The sequence below is a fragment of the Gorilla gorilla genome, chromosome 7 (assembly GCF_029281585.2).
Source record: "Gorilla gorilla gorilla isolate KB3781 chromosome 7, NHGRI_mGorGor1-v2.1_pri, whole genome shotgun sequence".
Lineage (NCBI taxonomy): Eukaryota > Metazoa > Chordata > Mammalia > Primates > Hominidae > Gorilla > Gorilla gorilla.
This window is the reverse complement of record NC_073231.2, coordinates 40645264-40662484: the sequence shown is the minus strand read 5'-3', so window position 1 is coordinate 40662484 and position 17221 is coordinate 40645264.

Below are 17221 nucleotides of genomic sequence, written 5' to 3'. Positions count from 1 at the left end.
CATTCAAACAATCGCTCATCTCTTATACTTATTAAAGATTTATAATAATGTTTTCCTAAGACTCTCCTCTGAAAACTGTTGGCAAAATAATATAAGTAAGTAAATTGAATAACAGGTAAGCAGGCCAGCAGACAGGAGAAAAGAGAAGTGATAGGGGGTGGTGGAGAGAGAAAGAAACAAAGCACATCCATAGTAGGCACCCTCTGTTGGAAGCCACCAGCTTACCTGATTGACCTAATGGCTGCCTATACTGACTTCATGGCACTCGGGCTGATGACCCATCTTAATTGATTTTGTGCCACCATAACAAAAGACCTGAGACTAGGCAATTTATAAATAACAGAAATTTAATTCTCACAATTCTAGGGGCTGGGAAGTCCAAAATCAAGGTGCCAGCATCTGGTGAGGGTCTTCCTGCTGTGTCCTTACAGGGAAGAAGGCAGAAGGGGCAAGAGAGAGTGATCCCACTCCTGCAAGCCCTTATTATATCAGCATTAATTCATTCATGAGGGCAGAACCCTCCTGGCTGAAACATCTCCCAAAAGGTCCCATCTCCTAACACTGTTGCATTGGAAATTAAATTTCCAACACATGAGTTTGGAGACACATTCAGACCATAGCACTTTCTATAAATGAAAGGGTTGATTTTAAACCACCAGGTGTTCTCAGCCTATTTCACATAGAAAATAATCATATTTCTTCATAACCCAGATAAGCAGGATTGAGGGCTAGAGGTGACCTGCTCCTGCACAGGGGCTGTAGCCCCCTAAGAGCTGAGAAGATCAATACCCCACCACACATGTAACATGGCTTAGACTACAGTGGGTCCCAGCCTCAGTTGCATGCTGAAGTCGCTTTATGAATTTTTACAAGATTACTGATGCAGTAGTATCTCCCAATATTGTGAATAATTGATCCTGGATATAGCCAGGCCACAGAATGTTTTGAATATTTGCTTCATGGTTTTTGAATACATTGCTCTACAACCTGATCATCAAGAACTCTCTAGAATTGACTCTTACAGAATGAAGTCTTGAAGGCTTAATAGTTCAGAGTTCATCTTCACAATTGGAGTTTCTACCTTGTAATAGCATTTAATCATTTATCTACAAAGGAACAGGAATAACTCTGTGACTGGAGGGGAAAAGCTCACTCTAAATGTTTGTATTATGCTAAACTTCCAACTATGTAGAAGTATCTGGACAATTTTTTTAAATTTCCAATCCAGATGTGTGATTTTATTTAGACTCCCAGGGGAAAACTCTTTGTTTCTGACATTCCTAATGAGAAGAGACATTTTTGTTATTAGACATTGAGGAATTTGAACATGAATAACTCAGGCTGGGAGTGCTGTTTGTGACTCAAATGTATGTATCTCCAAATTGGTCTCTGCCCATGATAAAATAGGGGAAAAAAAAAACTGCTTAACTGCCTATGACATAAGATTTTCACTGAGTTGGCAATACATTTTCCAATAGAGGAGTCAGGGGTAACTTAGGTAATTTTAATAGCAAAGGCCCACGGGAAGTTTCCTACCATGGATTATATTCTTTAGTTCATCAGTACAACCATATGAAGGGTGAAGAAATGCTTTCAGCCACCAACCAACAGTGAATTCACTTCTTCTTGGGGTCCAGGAAACCCTGCTATGTGCAGATTAGATCCCTCCACCTCCACCAGAAGGTTCCAGTTTTCCAGATGAATCTCAGCCAGCTGCATGCTGCATTCTAGTCTGGTGAAAAGCAACATGTATCTCTTTATTTTGTCACCTGAAATACAAAAAGGATTCCGACATTTTGGGTAGTGTTGTGGGTTACTGGCCATAGATGGAGATAGCAGCTCTGGGGTGATTCTGTAGTGAGGCTCAGGAGGAAAGGGGGCTATCTGCAGTCTAAAACTTGGGTTGTAAGCTGTTGATGATACATTTGAAGTCAGACTACCTAGGTTCAGGTCCCTGCTTAACCAATTATTAGATATATCTTGGGCAAGTCATTGAAACTCCAGACTCCTCATTTGTAAGATATAGTTTGATCATGATTAAGTTTTGCAACTAACTCAGAGTTAAAAATACAGCAATTGGAGGAGTTTGGTTTCAATAGTAAGCCATTCTAAGGGTCAACATGCTATAGTGCGAAGTATATGGGCTTTTGAACCATAAGACACAGATAAGGCTCTCAGCTGCTCTGAGCTTCAGTTTCCACCTCTATCATATGGGTAATGTGAATCAAAGGTGGCCAGTCAGGAAGCTTGGGGTCATAGCCAGCACTTGCATTTGATAGCCTTAGGCAAATCACTTAGCCTCACTGAGCCTCAGTTTCCTTCACTGTTCAGAGAAACTAATACTGTCTATTTTTGTAGGTAACTGTATTTTTAAATTGAATAATGAACACATATAAAGAATCTTGTAGGGAGACACCTAGCATATAGGAGGCACTTAACAAATGGAAACCACTATTATTTTTGTCATTGTACTAGTCCATTTTCACATTGCTATAAAGAACTACCTGAGACTGGTTAATTTATAAAGGAAAGAGGTTTAATTGACTCATGGTTCCACATTGCTGGGGAGGCCTCAGGAAACTTACAATCATGGTGGAAGGTGAAGGGGAAGCAAGGCACATCTTACATGGCGGCAGGAGAGAGAGAGTAAGGTGGGAAAGTGCCACAGTTTTAAACCATCAGATCTAATGAGAACTCACTATCACGAGAACAGCAAGGGCAGAATCTGCCCCCATGATCCAATCGCCCCCACCAGGTCTCTCCCCTGACACACGGGGATTACAATTCGAGATGAGATTTGGATGGGGACACAGAGCCAAGCCATATCAGTCACTATATGTAAATATATCTTGTAATTGTGTACAAGGCTATACACATATCTGTTAGTATTAAGTTATCTTTTCCTCCACCATGCCTAAGAATGCCAACATAGTGAAATGCCTAAAAGTATTACCTTATAAAAGTAAATAAGTTAGCTTGGAGTCAGAAACAATAATTCAAATAAACATATTTGAATAGTCAAGAGCTTGGGAAGGGAATCAGGCTTCTTAGGCTAAATCCCAGTTGTGTGACCTCAGACAAGTCACTTACCCTCCCTGTGCTTCAGTTTGGCTATCTCTAAAATGGGATGACAATTGCAGTGATCTCATATGGCTGTTATGAGAATTAAATAACTTTAATAAATTAAATAGTGAAAAGTCCTTAGAACATGTCTAACTCATAGTAAATTTTCAGTAAGTGTTGACTTTTATTTCTGTGTGCCAGTGGCTATGCCAGCCCAATTCTTCACAGATCTTCACAGATCATTATGCCAGCCTAATTATTCTCCTGAAGGGCTCACAGTCTAGGAAGACAATAGACTCTATAAACAGCTTTGGGGCCACCCCAAATGGTACACTGCAAATTTGAAAAAGCTGTCCCTTTTTCAAGACTTTTTTTAAAAAATGTTTAATATTTGTGAGTACATAATAGGTGTATATATTTATGGGATACATGAGATGTTTTGATACAGGTATGTAATGCATAATAATCACATCATGGAGAATGGGGTATCCATCCCCTCAACCATTTATCCTTTGTGTTACAACAATCCAATTACACTCTTTCGTTTATTTTAAAATGTACAATTAAGTTATTATTGACTAAGACAATTTACTGCCATCTGCCAGAAATTTTCAAAATAAATATACAATCATTATTTATATGAATGATGCCCCCCAGGCTTGTGCAGTGCACAGCTTTAACAGCCACATATGGGGACCTTGTATAACTGTACATTAAAAATGCATGCATGTGCACAAGCACACGTTTTATTAGCAACAGAATAAAGAACCAAGGGAAAGGGGATCACTGGGAAAGAATGAAGGAGACTTTGTGGAGAAAGTGACATTTAAATTGGGCCTTGAGGGATGAGTAGAAATTTACCAGGTGGAATTGAGAATGGGGGAATGAAAAGGGAAATCCAAGCAGAGGAAACAAAATAAGCTAAGTTCAGAAGCATAAGCTCATCTACAGACTGGAGAGAGGAGTCTAATTTGTGAGCAGAGAAGAGGGACAGGGTAGGCCTCATGGGAGAGGGTAGGAATCAAGAAGAAATTGTAATTGGGACATTAGCTCTCAAAATGTAGGTGCCACCTACAATAGAGTCACCTGAAGCATGTGTTAAAATGCAGATTCCTGGGCCTCACTCCAGACCTCCTGGAAGTAAAGCCTGGGAATCTGCATTTTAATAAGCATCTCAGACAACTTTTATGTTTACTAAAGATTGAGAACCACTATTGCAGAAAGCAGAGAGCCATCACAAGTTCTGAAATGGAAAAAGACCCCCCAATAAGTTAGTTTAATCTGATGTTTTTCTTCCATTGGATGGAAGGGAAGATCTCCATGACATGAGGTGTCCCAAGTGTGCTCATTTAGTCCTTTATGGCATTGCAGGGACAATGTGTGGGTACCAGGATAGCAGTGGTTAGTACGCAGTGGTTAGTGACCAACTTCAGGAGGTAGGAGAGAGGAACGAAACTAGAAACAGTATAACTGATCATCGAAGCCAGAAGGGCTAAGTCAACCATTGTATATACACCACACCAAGAAAACAACACAATAGTTTAAAAGAAAGGAATGAATACATGTATATTATATACATGTATTTCCAGGAAATATTGTTGATTGAAAGAAGCAAGTGGCCAAGCAAAACAGATAGTATAATCTTCCTTTTTGTAAAACAAACAAAGGTACATACACACAAAGTGATGTCCCAAAGCGCACATGCACGTATGTAAATGCACACAAAATGTTTTCAGAAGGGTCCTCAATGCACGGATGATAACAGTGACCTCTGGGAGTGGGGAGACCTGGGAAGAATGATTAAAGGGACCTCAGACTCATCCTAACATTTCATTTTCATAAGGAGAATGTATTTGGGTACTACTATACAATTAAAAATTAATTTTGAGACAAGATCACAAATTAAAACAGATCCGGTCTGAAAACAAATTCAGCCCACTTCCCAGTTTTTCTCCTAAGGTAGCATTGACCAAGCTCCCACATATGTCCCACCTCAATCAAGTCAGAGCTAGAGATCAGGCCAGACTATACCAGGGCCTTCTGCCTCCCAATAATCCAGGGCCAAGCTGAAGCTACTAATCTGAATAAACACAAGAAATAGAAGATTCTTAAGTGCACCATCCCATTCTACACAGGATTTTCTCTGTAACCAGCATGAAATAGTTCTCATGTGCTGAAGTGCAGCTGTTGCTGAGCAACCTAGCAGGAAGGATTTTCACTGCAGCAAAAGCTTTATGGCTTTGGAAAAAGGAGAGCATGACCACTCCACTGAGATAATAAAGAACGAAAAGCCCAAGTATGCATTTTTCCCTCATATGTTTTAAGTTCTGTCTCTAGTATCACGGAACTGGAAAGATATTCTGCTAGGAATAGCTCATGGAGAAGCAGGTCTTCCATTGGGATTTGCACCAAGGGATATAGCAATATAAATAGCAAGGTAACACTTAATTTTCTCCGTGCAACCATCATTAATTCATGCAATACCCCTTAGAAATGCCCGTAGTCAACTGAAGAAAACCTGTTGAAGTCACACACGAGAAACTGCCTAGAAGCCAAACTTTGTTGTTAAATTGAATTAAGTGTTTTATGTGTCACTTTTTGAAAAATAAACTCCATGACACATTTACCAGACCAGAAACTGCAGAAATACTTAAGGTGTTGCCCTCTCCCAACTGAAACTAATGCATGTCTTCATTCTTCTATCGCAGTATGTTTTCCATTGAAAGATCACAGAATGGATTATTTAAGGTAAATATGGGTTATCATAAAATGGGTCAAATAATGCTGTCTAGTCAGTGATGCCCAAGGCAGAGTAGCAATGCCCAATGAGCCCCCAGGGGTGACACATTACTTTGCAAATTCCGTTCTCTCTGGTGACTCAGCATGTCACTCAATGCTCGCAGAATTGTCAGCAGCATTCTATTTCCTCTTCTTACTCCTCTGCATGTTACGACAGAATGGAACAAAATAAAGCTTTAAACAAGAAACCATTTTGAGTTTTCCATTTTAAGTTATCTTAGTTCATAGTTAAGATGGGTTTATAGATAAATATCAGGCTTCTCAACAGACATGTAATACAGTATAAAAGATGCAAACACTTTATACCAGATGGGGCACTAGTAATCAAAAAAGGCAGCAATGAGAGTTTTAGTATTCAGGGTTGGGGTTGAGATGCAGAACAGTTGAGTACTTTAAAAGCAAGATCCACCTTGGTGATGAGATCGCAGACTTGGACTCAGTAAAGGTTTTGAAGCAAGATTTAAATTACATGAAAAAATTTCAGGTCAGTTTCGGGCTGCCGGAGCAAAGGTGGACTCCTCTGCTCAAGGGCCCGTGGAAGTCGTGATCTCCCTTTTGAAGGGTACTTCCTTAATAAATAAGCTATAAAGGAGAGTGTGGCTACAGAGAAGGGATATATAGAGATGTCCTCCAACTTTTGCTTTACCTTTCCTCTAGGGAATATGTTGATAAACAACATTTATTAACTTGTGTAATAACTATCATAGAGCATCTACTGTGTAAGTGCTGAAGATATAAGTGTGTATTAAACACAACTTCTGTCTCTGGGGACTTTATGATCTATCAAGAGGAAAAAAAGAACAAGTAAACAATGAGTGGTATGGTAGAAGTAGGCAGAGCTTGCTATAAGAGCTCAGAAAAGAGTCCTAAACCCATCTTGGGGCCCTGGGAAGAGGAAATGCTGTGTAAGTAGATATACTGAATTTAGGAATGCTTTCAGCTGCAAGTAACAGAAACTCTAACTTACAGCAGCTTTAACAAATAGTAAGAATTCTGGAGGTAAGTAGCTGCTACATTTGGTGAGAAGTTGACAATGTGTTGCAGGCCATCTTGTGTGTTTCTTGACCTTTTTTTCATGTTTGTTGCCACGTGGTCGAGAAAGGCTGCCCCAGTTCCAGGCATCACACCAAGGAAGCATGGGAAAGAACTGAGTCAGCTACATCTGTCCCATTTTCATCAGGTTAATAAAAATCTTTCCCAGAAGCACCTCCCCAATAAATTTATTGATATCATCTATGGCTCATAATAAGATTACATGACTTTCCTTAGCCACTGGGGAAACTTGGGGGTATAAACATTAAATAATTTAACTTCTAGAGTGGGAGATGGCAATGGGAGATGGTGACTTTATGCATCAACAATGACTGCCACAGACAAACAGCTATCAGTCAGGGAAAAAGTGTAGGTATGCCAAGCAAAGACAGCAATGTGTGCAAAGGTCTGAAAATGACAGACAGTGTAATACAACCTGGGAAATAAATGTATTTCCAAGTAGTTCAAGGTAAGGTGCAAATAGAGGCGGCAGTGTGGGATAGGGCTGGAGAGGCAGTATTCTGGACTTTATCTTGAGAACAATAGGAGATATTTAAAAAGTTTCAAATCAGGAAAAGTCATAATTAGGTGTTTGGTTTTTTTAGTGTATTATTTAGAAAGTTTATTTCAAACTTCAAAGTGGGTTAAACAATAAAATAGATACATTGCTTCATGTAAAAATCCAGAGATAGAGTAGGCTGAGGCACAGTTCTATCAGGAATCAAACTCAATTTCTCTATAATAGTCTTGGTTCTGCCATGCTCTGTGAATTAGCTTCATCTCAGGCCGGCTTTCTTCAAGGACTCAAGGACTGTGACGAGTATCTACAGCTATATGCAAACTCACTCAAATGTGGCAGAAAGAGATGACTACCCCTTCCCACAGCCAAAGGTTTGATGTTCATCACATCTACCCACAGCAACACCTAGATTAGTGTTTGATGAAGAAGCTGGGTACCGTAGCCTGATCAAGTTGACACACAAAACTGTCTGTCTCCCCTGCAACAGGAAAGAGTAACTAACACACTTTTCTCTAGGACCAAGATTCTTTTTGTCCCTCACTTTGGAAATAGCTAGAAAAGCCAAGTTATTTACCATAAGCAATCTGAAACATTCCCTTAATGAACCTTCCCCTGTGTGTGTACACTGTGTGGCCAAGGAAGAAAGAAAAGGATTGGATCTAGCCTTTCACAGGGAAGGTTTACTGCAGAATCAGAACAAGAGAGAGGCTATCAGATGGAAGGAAGTCCACTTATGGGCAGAGATATGTTATTCCTGCATATCGGGTTAGTAAAGATCTGTTCAAATATTAACACTCATTCTACAGATAGAAATGTAAAATAGTAAACTTTTTTAAAAAACCAAGTCAATGCTATTTATTGAAAACTTTTGGCATGGTTCACACCACTTAACTCATCAAATACTCCTAGCGTTCTATTTCAAAAAATAATCACAGATTCAAAGAATGATTTGAGCAAGAACGTTTATCTCCGCATTCCTTATAGTACCAAAATATGTAAACATCCTAAATATTCCAAAATTGTGGTCCACTGAAAGACTAAATACTACGCAGCCATTAGAAAGTACGGTTATTTTTGGCTGGGCACGGTGGCTCACGCTTGTAATCCCAGCAATTTGGGAGGCCGAGGAGGGCGGATCACTTGAGGTCAGGAGTTCAAGACAGCCTGGCCAATATGGTGAAACCCCGTCTCTACTAAAAAATACAAAAATTAGCCAGGCATGGTGGTGCATGCCTGTAGCCCCAGCTACTCGGGATCCTGAAGCAGGAGAATCACATGAACTCAGGAGGCAGAGGTTGCAGTGAGCCGAGATCATGCCACTGCACTGCAGCCTGGGTGACAGAGCAAGACTCCGTCTCAAAAAAAAGAGATGGGTTTTGTTTGTTTGTTTGTTTCCTTTTGTTTTTGTTTGTTTTTTGAGACAGAGTCTCACTCTGTCACCCAGGCTGGAGTGCATCGGCACAATCTCGGATCACTGCACCCTCTACCTTCTGAGTTCAAGCAATTCTCTTGCCTCAGCCTCCCGAGTAGCTGGGACTACAGGCACCCACCACGACTGGCTAATTTTTGTATTTTTAGCAGAGGCAAGGTTTCACCATGTTGGCCAGGCTGGTCTTGAACTCCTGACCTCAAATGATCCACCCACCTCGACCTCCCAAAGTACTGGGATTACAGGCGTGAGCCACTGCACCTGGCCAGAAAGTATGTTTTAAAGTAACATTTTATAAAATTAGAACAGTCAATATTAGACAGATCAACAAGACAGAAAATTAACAAGGATATTCAGGACTTGAAGTCAGCTCTGCACCAAGCGGACCTAATAGACATCTACAGAACTCTCCACCCCAAATCAACAGAATATACATTCTTCTCAGCACCACATCACACTTATTCTAAAATTGACCACATAATTGGAAGTAAAACACTCCTCAGCAAATGAAAAAGAACGAAAATAATAACAGTCTCTCAGACCACAGTGCAATCAAATTAGAACTCAGGATTAAGAAACTCCCTCAAAACCGCACAACAACATGGAAACTGAACAACCTGCTCCTGAATGACTACTGGGCAAATAATGAAATTAAGGCAGAAATAAATAAGTTTTTTGAAACCAATGAGAACAAAGACACAATGTACCAGAACCTCTGGGATACAGCTAAAGCAGTGTTTAGAGGGAAATTTATAGCACTAAATACCCACAGGAGAAAGCAGGAAAGATCTAAATTCGACACGCTAACACACAATTAAAAAAACTAGAGAAGCAAGAGCAAACAAATTCAAAACCTAGAAAACAAGAAATAGCTAAGATCAGAGCAGAACTGAAGGAGATAGAGACACAAAACACCCTTCAAAAATTCATTGAATCCAGGAGCTGGTTTTTTGACAGATCAACAAAATAGATAGACTGTTAGCCAGACTAATAAAGAAGAAAAGAGAGAAGATTCAAATAGACACAATAAAAAAAATGATAAAGGGGATATCACCACTGATCCCGCAGAAATACAAACTACCACCAGAGAATACTATAAACACCTCTACACAAATAAACTAGAAAATCTGAAAGAAATGGATAAATTCCTGGACACATACACCCTCCCAAGACTAAATCAGGAAGAAGTCGAATCCCTGAATAGACCAATAACAAATTCTGAAATTGAGGCAGTAATGAATAGCCTACCAACCAAAAAAAGCCCAGGACCAGACGGATTCACAGCCGAATTCTACCAGAGGTACAAAGAGGAGTTAGTACCGTTCCTTCTGAAAGTATTCCAAACAATAAAAAAAAAAAAGGGACTCCTCCCTAACTCATTTTATGAAGCCAGCATCATTCTGATATCAAAATCTGGTAGAGACACAACAACAACAACAACAATTCAGGCCAATATCGCTGATGAACATCAATGCAAAAATCCTCAATAAAATATTGGCAAATCAAATCCAGCAGCACATCAAAGAGCTTATTCACCATGATCAAGTTGGCTTCATCCCTGAAATGCAAGGCTGGTTTAACATACACAAAGCAATAGACATAATCCATCATATAAACAGAACCAATGACAAAAACCACATGATTATCTCAATAGATGCAGAAAAGTCCCTCACTAAAATTCAACACCCCTTCATGCTAAAAACTCTCAATAAATTAGGTATTGATGGAACATATTTCAAAATAATAAAAGCTATTTACAACAAACCCACAGCCAATATCATACTGAATGGGCAAAAGCTGGAAGCATTCCCATTGAAAACCAGCACAAGACAAGGATGCCCTCTCTCACCACTCCTATTCAACATAGTGTTGGAAGTTCTGACCAGGGCAATCAGGCAAAAGAAAGAAATAAATGTATTCAAATAGGAAGAGAGGAAATCAAATTGTCTCTGTTTGCAGATGACATAATTGTATATTTAGAAAACCCCATCATCTCAGCCCAAAATCTTGTTAAGCTGATAAGCAACTTAGGCAAACTCTCAGGATACAAAATCAACGTGCAAAAATCACAAGCATTCCTATACACCAACAACAGACAAACCGAGAGTCAAATAATGAGTGAACTCCCATTGCTACAAAGAGAATAAAATACCTAGGAATACAACTTACAAGGGATGTAAAGGACCTCTTCAAGGAGAACTACAAACCACTGCTCCAGGAAATAAGAAAGGACACAAACAAATGGAAGAACATTCCATCTTCGTGGATAGGAAGAATCAATATCCTGAAAATGATCATACTGCCCAAAGCAATTTATAGATTCAGTGCTATCCCCATCAAGCTACCATTGACTTTCTTCACATAATTAGAAAAAAACTACTTTAAATTTCATATGGAACCAAAAAAGAGCCCCTATAGCCAAGATAACTCTAAGCAAAAAGGACAAAGCTGGAGGCATCATGCTACCTGACTTCAAACTACACTACAAGGCTACAGTAACCAGAACAGCATGGTACCAAAACAGATATATAGACCAATGGAACAAAACAGAGGCCTCAGAAATAATGCCACACATCTACAATCATCTGATCTTTGACAAACCTGACAAAAACAAGCAAAGAGGAAAAGATTCCCTGTTTAATAAATGGTGTTGGGAAAACTGGCTAGCCATATGCAGAAAACTGAAACTGGATCCCTTCCTTACAACTTATAAAAAAATTAACTCAAGATGGATTAAAGACTTAAACGTAAGACCCAAAACCATAAAAACCCTAGAAGAAAATCTAGGCAATACCATTCAGGACATAAGCATGGACAAAGACTTCATGACTAAAACACCAAAAGCAACGGCAACAAAAGCCAAAATAGATAAATGGGATCTAATTAAACTAAAAAGCTTCTGCACGGCAAAAGAAACTATCATCAGAGTGAACAGGCAACCTACAGAATGGGAGAAAATTTTTGCAATCTATCCATCTGACGAAAGGCTAATATCCAGAATCTACAAGGAACTTAAATTTACAGGAAAAAAAACAAAAAACCCCATCAAAAAGTGGGCAAAGGATATGAACATACACTTCTCAAAAGAAGACATTTATGCGGCCAACAAACATATGAAAAAAAGCTCATCATCACTGGTCATTAGGGAAATGCAAGTCAAAACCAAAATGAGATAACATCTCATGCCAGTTAGAATGGCAATCATTAAAAAGTCAGGAAATGACAGATGCCGGAGAGGATGTGGAGAAATAGGAAAGCTTTTACATTGCTGGTGGGAGTGTAAATTAGTTCAATCATTGTGGAAGACAGTGGGGCAATTCCTCAAGGATCTAGAATCAGAAATACCATCTGACCCAGCAATCCCATTACTGGGTATATGCCCAAAGGATTATAAATCATTCTACTATAAAGACATATGCACATGTATGTTTATTGTGGCACTATTCACAATGGCAAATACTTGGAACCAACCCAAATGCCCATCAATGATAGACTGGATAAAGAAAATGTGGCACACATACACCATGGAATACTATGCAGACATAAAAAAGGATGAGCTCATTTCCTTTGCGGGGACATGGATGAAGCTGGAAGCCATCATTCTCAGCAAACTAACACAGAAACAGAAAACCAAACACTGCATGTTCTCATTCATAGCGGGAGTTGAACAATGAGAACACATGGACACAGGGAGGAGAACATCACACACTGGGGCCTGTCGGGGGGTGGGGGGCTAGGGGGGAGATAGCATTAGGAGAAATACCTAATGTAGATGATGGGTTGATGGGTGTAGCAAACCACCATGGCACATGTATACCTATGTAACAAACCTTCAGGTTCTGCACCTGTATCCCCAAACTTAAAGTATAATTAAAAAAAAAAAGAAAAAAAATCACATCTGGGCTGCAAGGAGAGGGGAATGGGGAGTTGTTTAATGGGTACAGTCAGTTTTGCAAGATGAAACATTTCTGGAGATTGGTTGCAGAACAATGTGAATGTACCTAATGCTATTGAACCATATACTTAAAAATGGTTAAGATGGTAATTTTATGTTATATGCTTTTTAACCACAATTAAAATAAAATCTTTTCAAAAACACACAAAAAAGGAAATATTTATCATATTAAGTGAAAGGAGGATACAAAACTGCAAATATATAATTCAAGTTTTACAAATAAAATAAACAGAAAGGAAATATGTTAAAATCTTCATAATATCTCAGGTTTGTGTGTTTGTAAATTATTTTAATTTTCTTCTTTATTTCTGTCTCTGTTATTTTAATTTTTAGCAATGAGAAAAATAGTAGCTAGTGTTTATGAAGCTGTATGTTTTTACATTATCTCAGTTAATCCTCACAACAATCCTATGAGGTGGTGACTATTAAAATACTCATTAGACACATAAGAGATAGTGGTAACATCCAAAATTGCACAGCTAATATGTGACTGGACTAGAATTTGAACTTAGGTCTGTATGAATGTGGAATGTACACTTTCTAGGATTTTTATAGTCATAACACTAATGAACGTACAATATGGACTATTATTTGGCATTGTTTGGGTTATTTGTGAATGTGAAGGTCAAAGTAAATACATATTGTTTAGCCTACATGAAATAGGCTGGATCAGAACAAGTGCTGGTAATAGCCCAGACACCAAAAATGAGTTCGGATAAAAATGCTTCAGCTAGGATTTGCAATGATTATGGATACACTGGGTTAGTGCTAAAGCCTCAGGGAAACCCAAGAGACATTGAACAGACCTGAAGATTTTGTGGTGCAAAACTAATGGTCAGGAGGCTTATGAGATTGTCTGGCGGAAAAGATATGGGTGGAAATAGCTTTACTGGGGTCAGGAGTGGAGACATGGGAAATAGCTTTTAATGTGGGATGTCAGAAACACAGCCTCTGGATTTAAGTCCCAGCTCACTCTCTCTTACTAGCTAGGTATCCACTAGGCAAGTTAATTATCTTCTCTGCTCATCAGCTTTTCTATCTGTAGAATGGGAAGTCATATTTTATCTTAGTCTGTTCAGGCTGCCATAACAAAATACCATGGAGTGGGTGACTTATAAACAACAGAAATTTATTTCTCACAGTTTTGGAGGATGGGAAGTCCAAGATCAAGGTGCCAGTAGACTTGGTATCTGGTGAGGGCTTGTTTCCTGATTTATACACAGTGCCTTTGTGCTGGGTCCCCACCTGGAAAAGACAAACAAGCGTCCTCAGGTCTCTTTTATAAGTGCACTAATCTTATTCATGAGGGATCTGCCTTAGGACCTAATTGCCTCCCAGAAGACCTCACCTCCTAACACCATCACTTTGGGGTTAGGATTTCTACATATGAATTTAGGGGGGACAAAAACATTCACACCATAGCACACCTCATAGGGGTTTTTGAGGTTTAAATAATCTTTTTAATGCATCTAGCATTGTACCTGATGATTACGATATCAACTAATTTTAGCTATTGTAATTATTTCTCTTAATCTCACTGTTTTAGTTGTCAATCACAAAGTATGACCAGTCAACTTTTAGTTGTTACATTACTTCACCTTTCCTTTAAGCAACTAATAAACAGTGGTGTAACATTCAGGGACAAGCCTGATTTGTAACATTTGAGCTTTATCTGCAGTGTAAATATTCCTGAAGTGGTAGGTTTAATGACTGGCTCTCGTAATTCCCAAATATTTAATAAATCAGCTCTCACAGGATGGTGCAAGCTAGCTCCAGATGGCTCTGGAACTACCATCTTATTTCCTCTGCCAAGGTTTTCCCATATCAAACATTCATGACCAATAATGGCCACATAATTTCCTGGCCCTCATTAAAATAAAATTTAAAATATGAGTCCCTTGTTCAAAAATCACTAAGAATTTTAAGATTGTGAACGCAGAGCATTAAACCAAATTCGGGACCCCTGTGAGCCTCGGACCTATGCAACAGCACAGCTCGTACACCTGTGAAGCTGACCTTCTTCATGACTTTGCTAATGTCATGACTACCTTCACACCACTTCATGACTACCTTCACACCACTTCATGACTACCTTCACACCACTTCATGACTACTTTCACACCACTTCGTGACTACCTTCACACCACTACATTTTTTAAGGGCTATAGGCCATGGGTAGTTCTAAGGGATTCAACTTCCATATCACAATGTCCACTTTTCTAAAACTGATTTGTCAGGGAAGGCCCCCATGGTAGAAGTCATCCTTTCCCACCTTCCCTTTCATGAACATTTTTTGGCTCATTTCAAAACAATCTTACCTCTTACCTATCCAGCATCTAATCATGTTGTATAACCCAAAACTGTTAAAATAAAGAGATAGTCAGACAATTATTTTAACCAGGGTGCCGTAAGTATACAACAGAGTCAACTCATTAAAAGTTGTATTTCTAAAGAATACCTGCTTTTGTTTGTTTTATTAAATTTTTAAAGTTATTAAATTATTTGTATTGTTTTGATTTAACTGCAATAATGCCTATAATGATAATCCAATATAAAAGGTCTTTTTTAAAAAAAACACTTAACGCCTTTTATTCATAGGAACAAAATACACATATGTTGCAGAGAAATGCAATAGTGTGATCAACAGAAAACTTTCAAGCATAAAAGTATATGACATTAAGATAAAGTTATTAGAGAAAAGAAAGAAAAGAGATACAAGTTCTAGGAGAGAAAAGAATGATGTAAAATATTTGACTGATATAGAAGAACCTATTTATGCATTTTTAAATGGGTCATGATTCCATTGGATTATATGCCTCTGGGTTCATCAAAATGAGTGATACATCAGTTTCTGCTAATTGTCAATACATATAAAAGGCTAGTAACTATTTAAATGCTAGAATTGTTCGATGTTTCCAATTCGGTTAATGGGGATACAAATAAAATGTTGAAGACTGATGCTCAAATTGAAAAACTCTGATCCAAGAGATGTAAAGGGAATTTGCTGCAATAAAAAGAAGCTGATAAGCAGGACATCTACCAACAGTACACCAACAACACAAATTAAAGTGACCTTTATTCAGCACAAGAAGATCACATTTAACAAAGTTCAAGAGGTGAAGAAGGGCAAAAAGGCATCAGGACCTTCCAATGAATGGTAACCCCAGTCGCTACAGAATTTCCAGGTATCCAGCAGTTGGCATCCTTCATCTCATGTTTCTCCATGAAAGATTGCCCTTATTTAAAGTTTCCAACACTTCAGTTTTTAGCCTATCACCTTAATAAATTTTTCACTGTGTACTGCTAATTTACTTCATGTTTTCTCAAAAATAACACATTTATAAAATTTTAGATTTACACCGAGGAATTATATCCTTAAAATAACACATTTGATGTGCTTATACATCTAATAATACTAAAATACTCAAACTTGAAAAAAAAAAAAGTTCTCACACTGTGCCAATTAAACTCATTTTGAGTTCTCACTGCTGAACCTATCAGAAACCACCATCCTCACTGAGCCTGCTGGTGGGCTAAGCCTTTGATCTTCCAAAAACTGGTGGATATAACTATTTGATTATTTAGGAAGGAGTTAGGCTCTCTCTTCAATCTGAAGGACTTGAGTCTATCTCCAGGCTACAGAATGTGTCTGGTTACAGGAATTCCCAACAGTGACCAAGAATGTCATTTTTTTTCTCTCAACAAAGAGGTAAAATGATATCATTCACAAGCTTCATGTAATGCGTATTATTTGACACTGTGCAATGAAAATAGGCAAATGACCTGTTACAAAACTGTTGAAACTCTTATAACCAAACCAGCTGAACTTTAATAACACTAGAATAAGGAATGGAAAAAGCTCCCAAATATTTATTTAGCAATATTTGGGTCTGAGTCAATCAAATAAGAAAATAATTTGCATATAGCCAAAAGTTTGGCTGTGGCTTTAGGCTTTTACAACTCAAAAAGAAAGAAAGAAAAACAGAGAGATAAGCAAGGTAGTAAAGAAATAGGAAATGGGAGATATGCTAGATTTCATGACTCTATGGAAAATTTATTAGAAATTATTAGGTCTAAAAAGTTATTTCTTTACATAGGTATTTTCTTCCTATTTACTACTACACCACCAAATAGCTTGTCCAAAAAATTTGAGACAGTCTATTCAATAAATAAATGTGTAGCTAGATAGATAGATATTAATAAGACACAGATAAGTAAATAAATCTTGGAAAGGGGAAATAAGGGTAATGAAAATAAAACCAGAATTTAATTCAATATATTTAATACATCTCATCAAGTGCTTCACACTTGCTAGAAATAGGCTATGACTTTGGCTTCAGAAGCCTAGCAGCCAATACAGAAGAGAAACCTCGGTCAGGGAAAATGTATCAATCCCATGGAAGAACTTGCAGTTAGAAAAGCC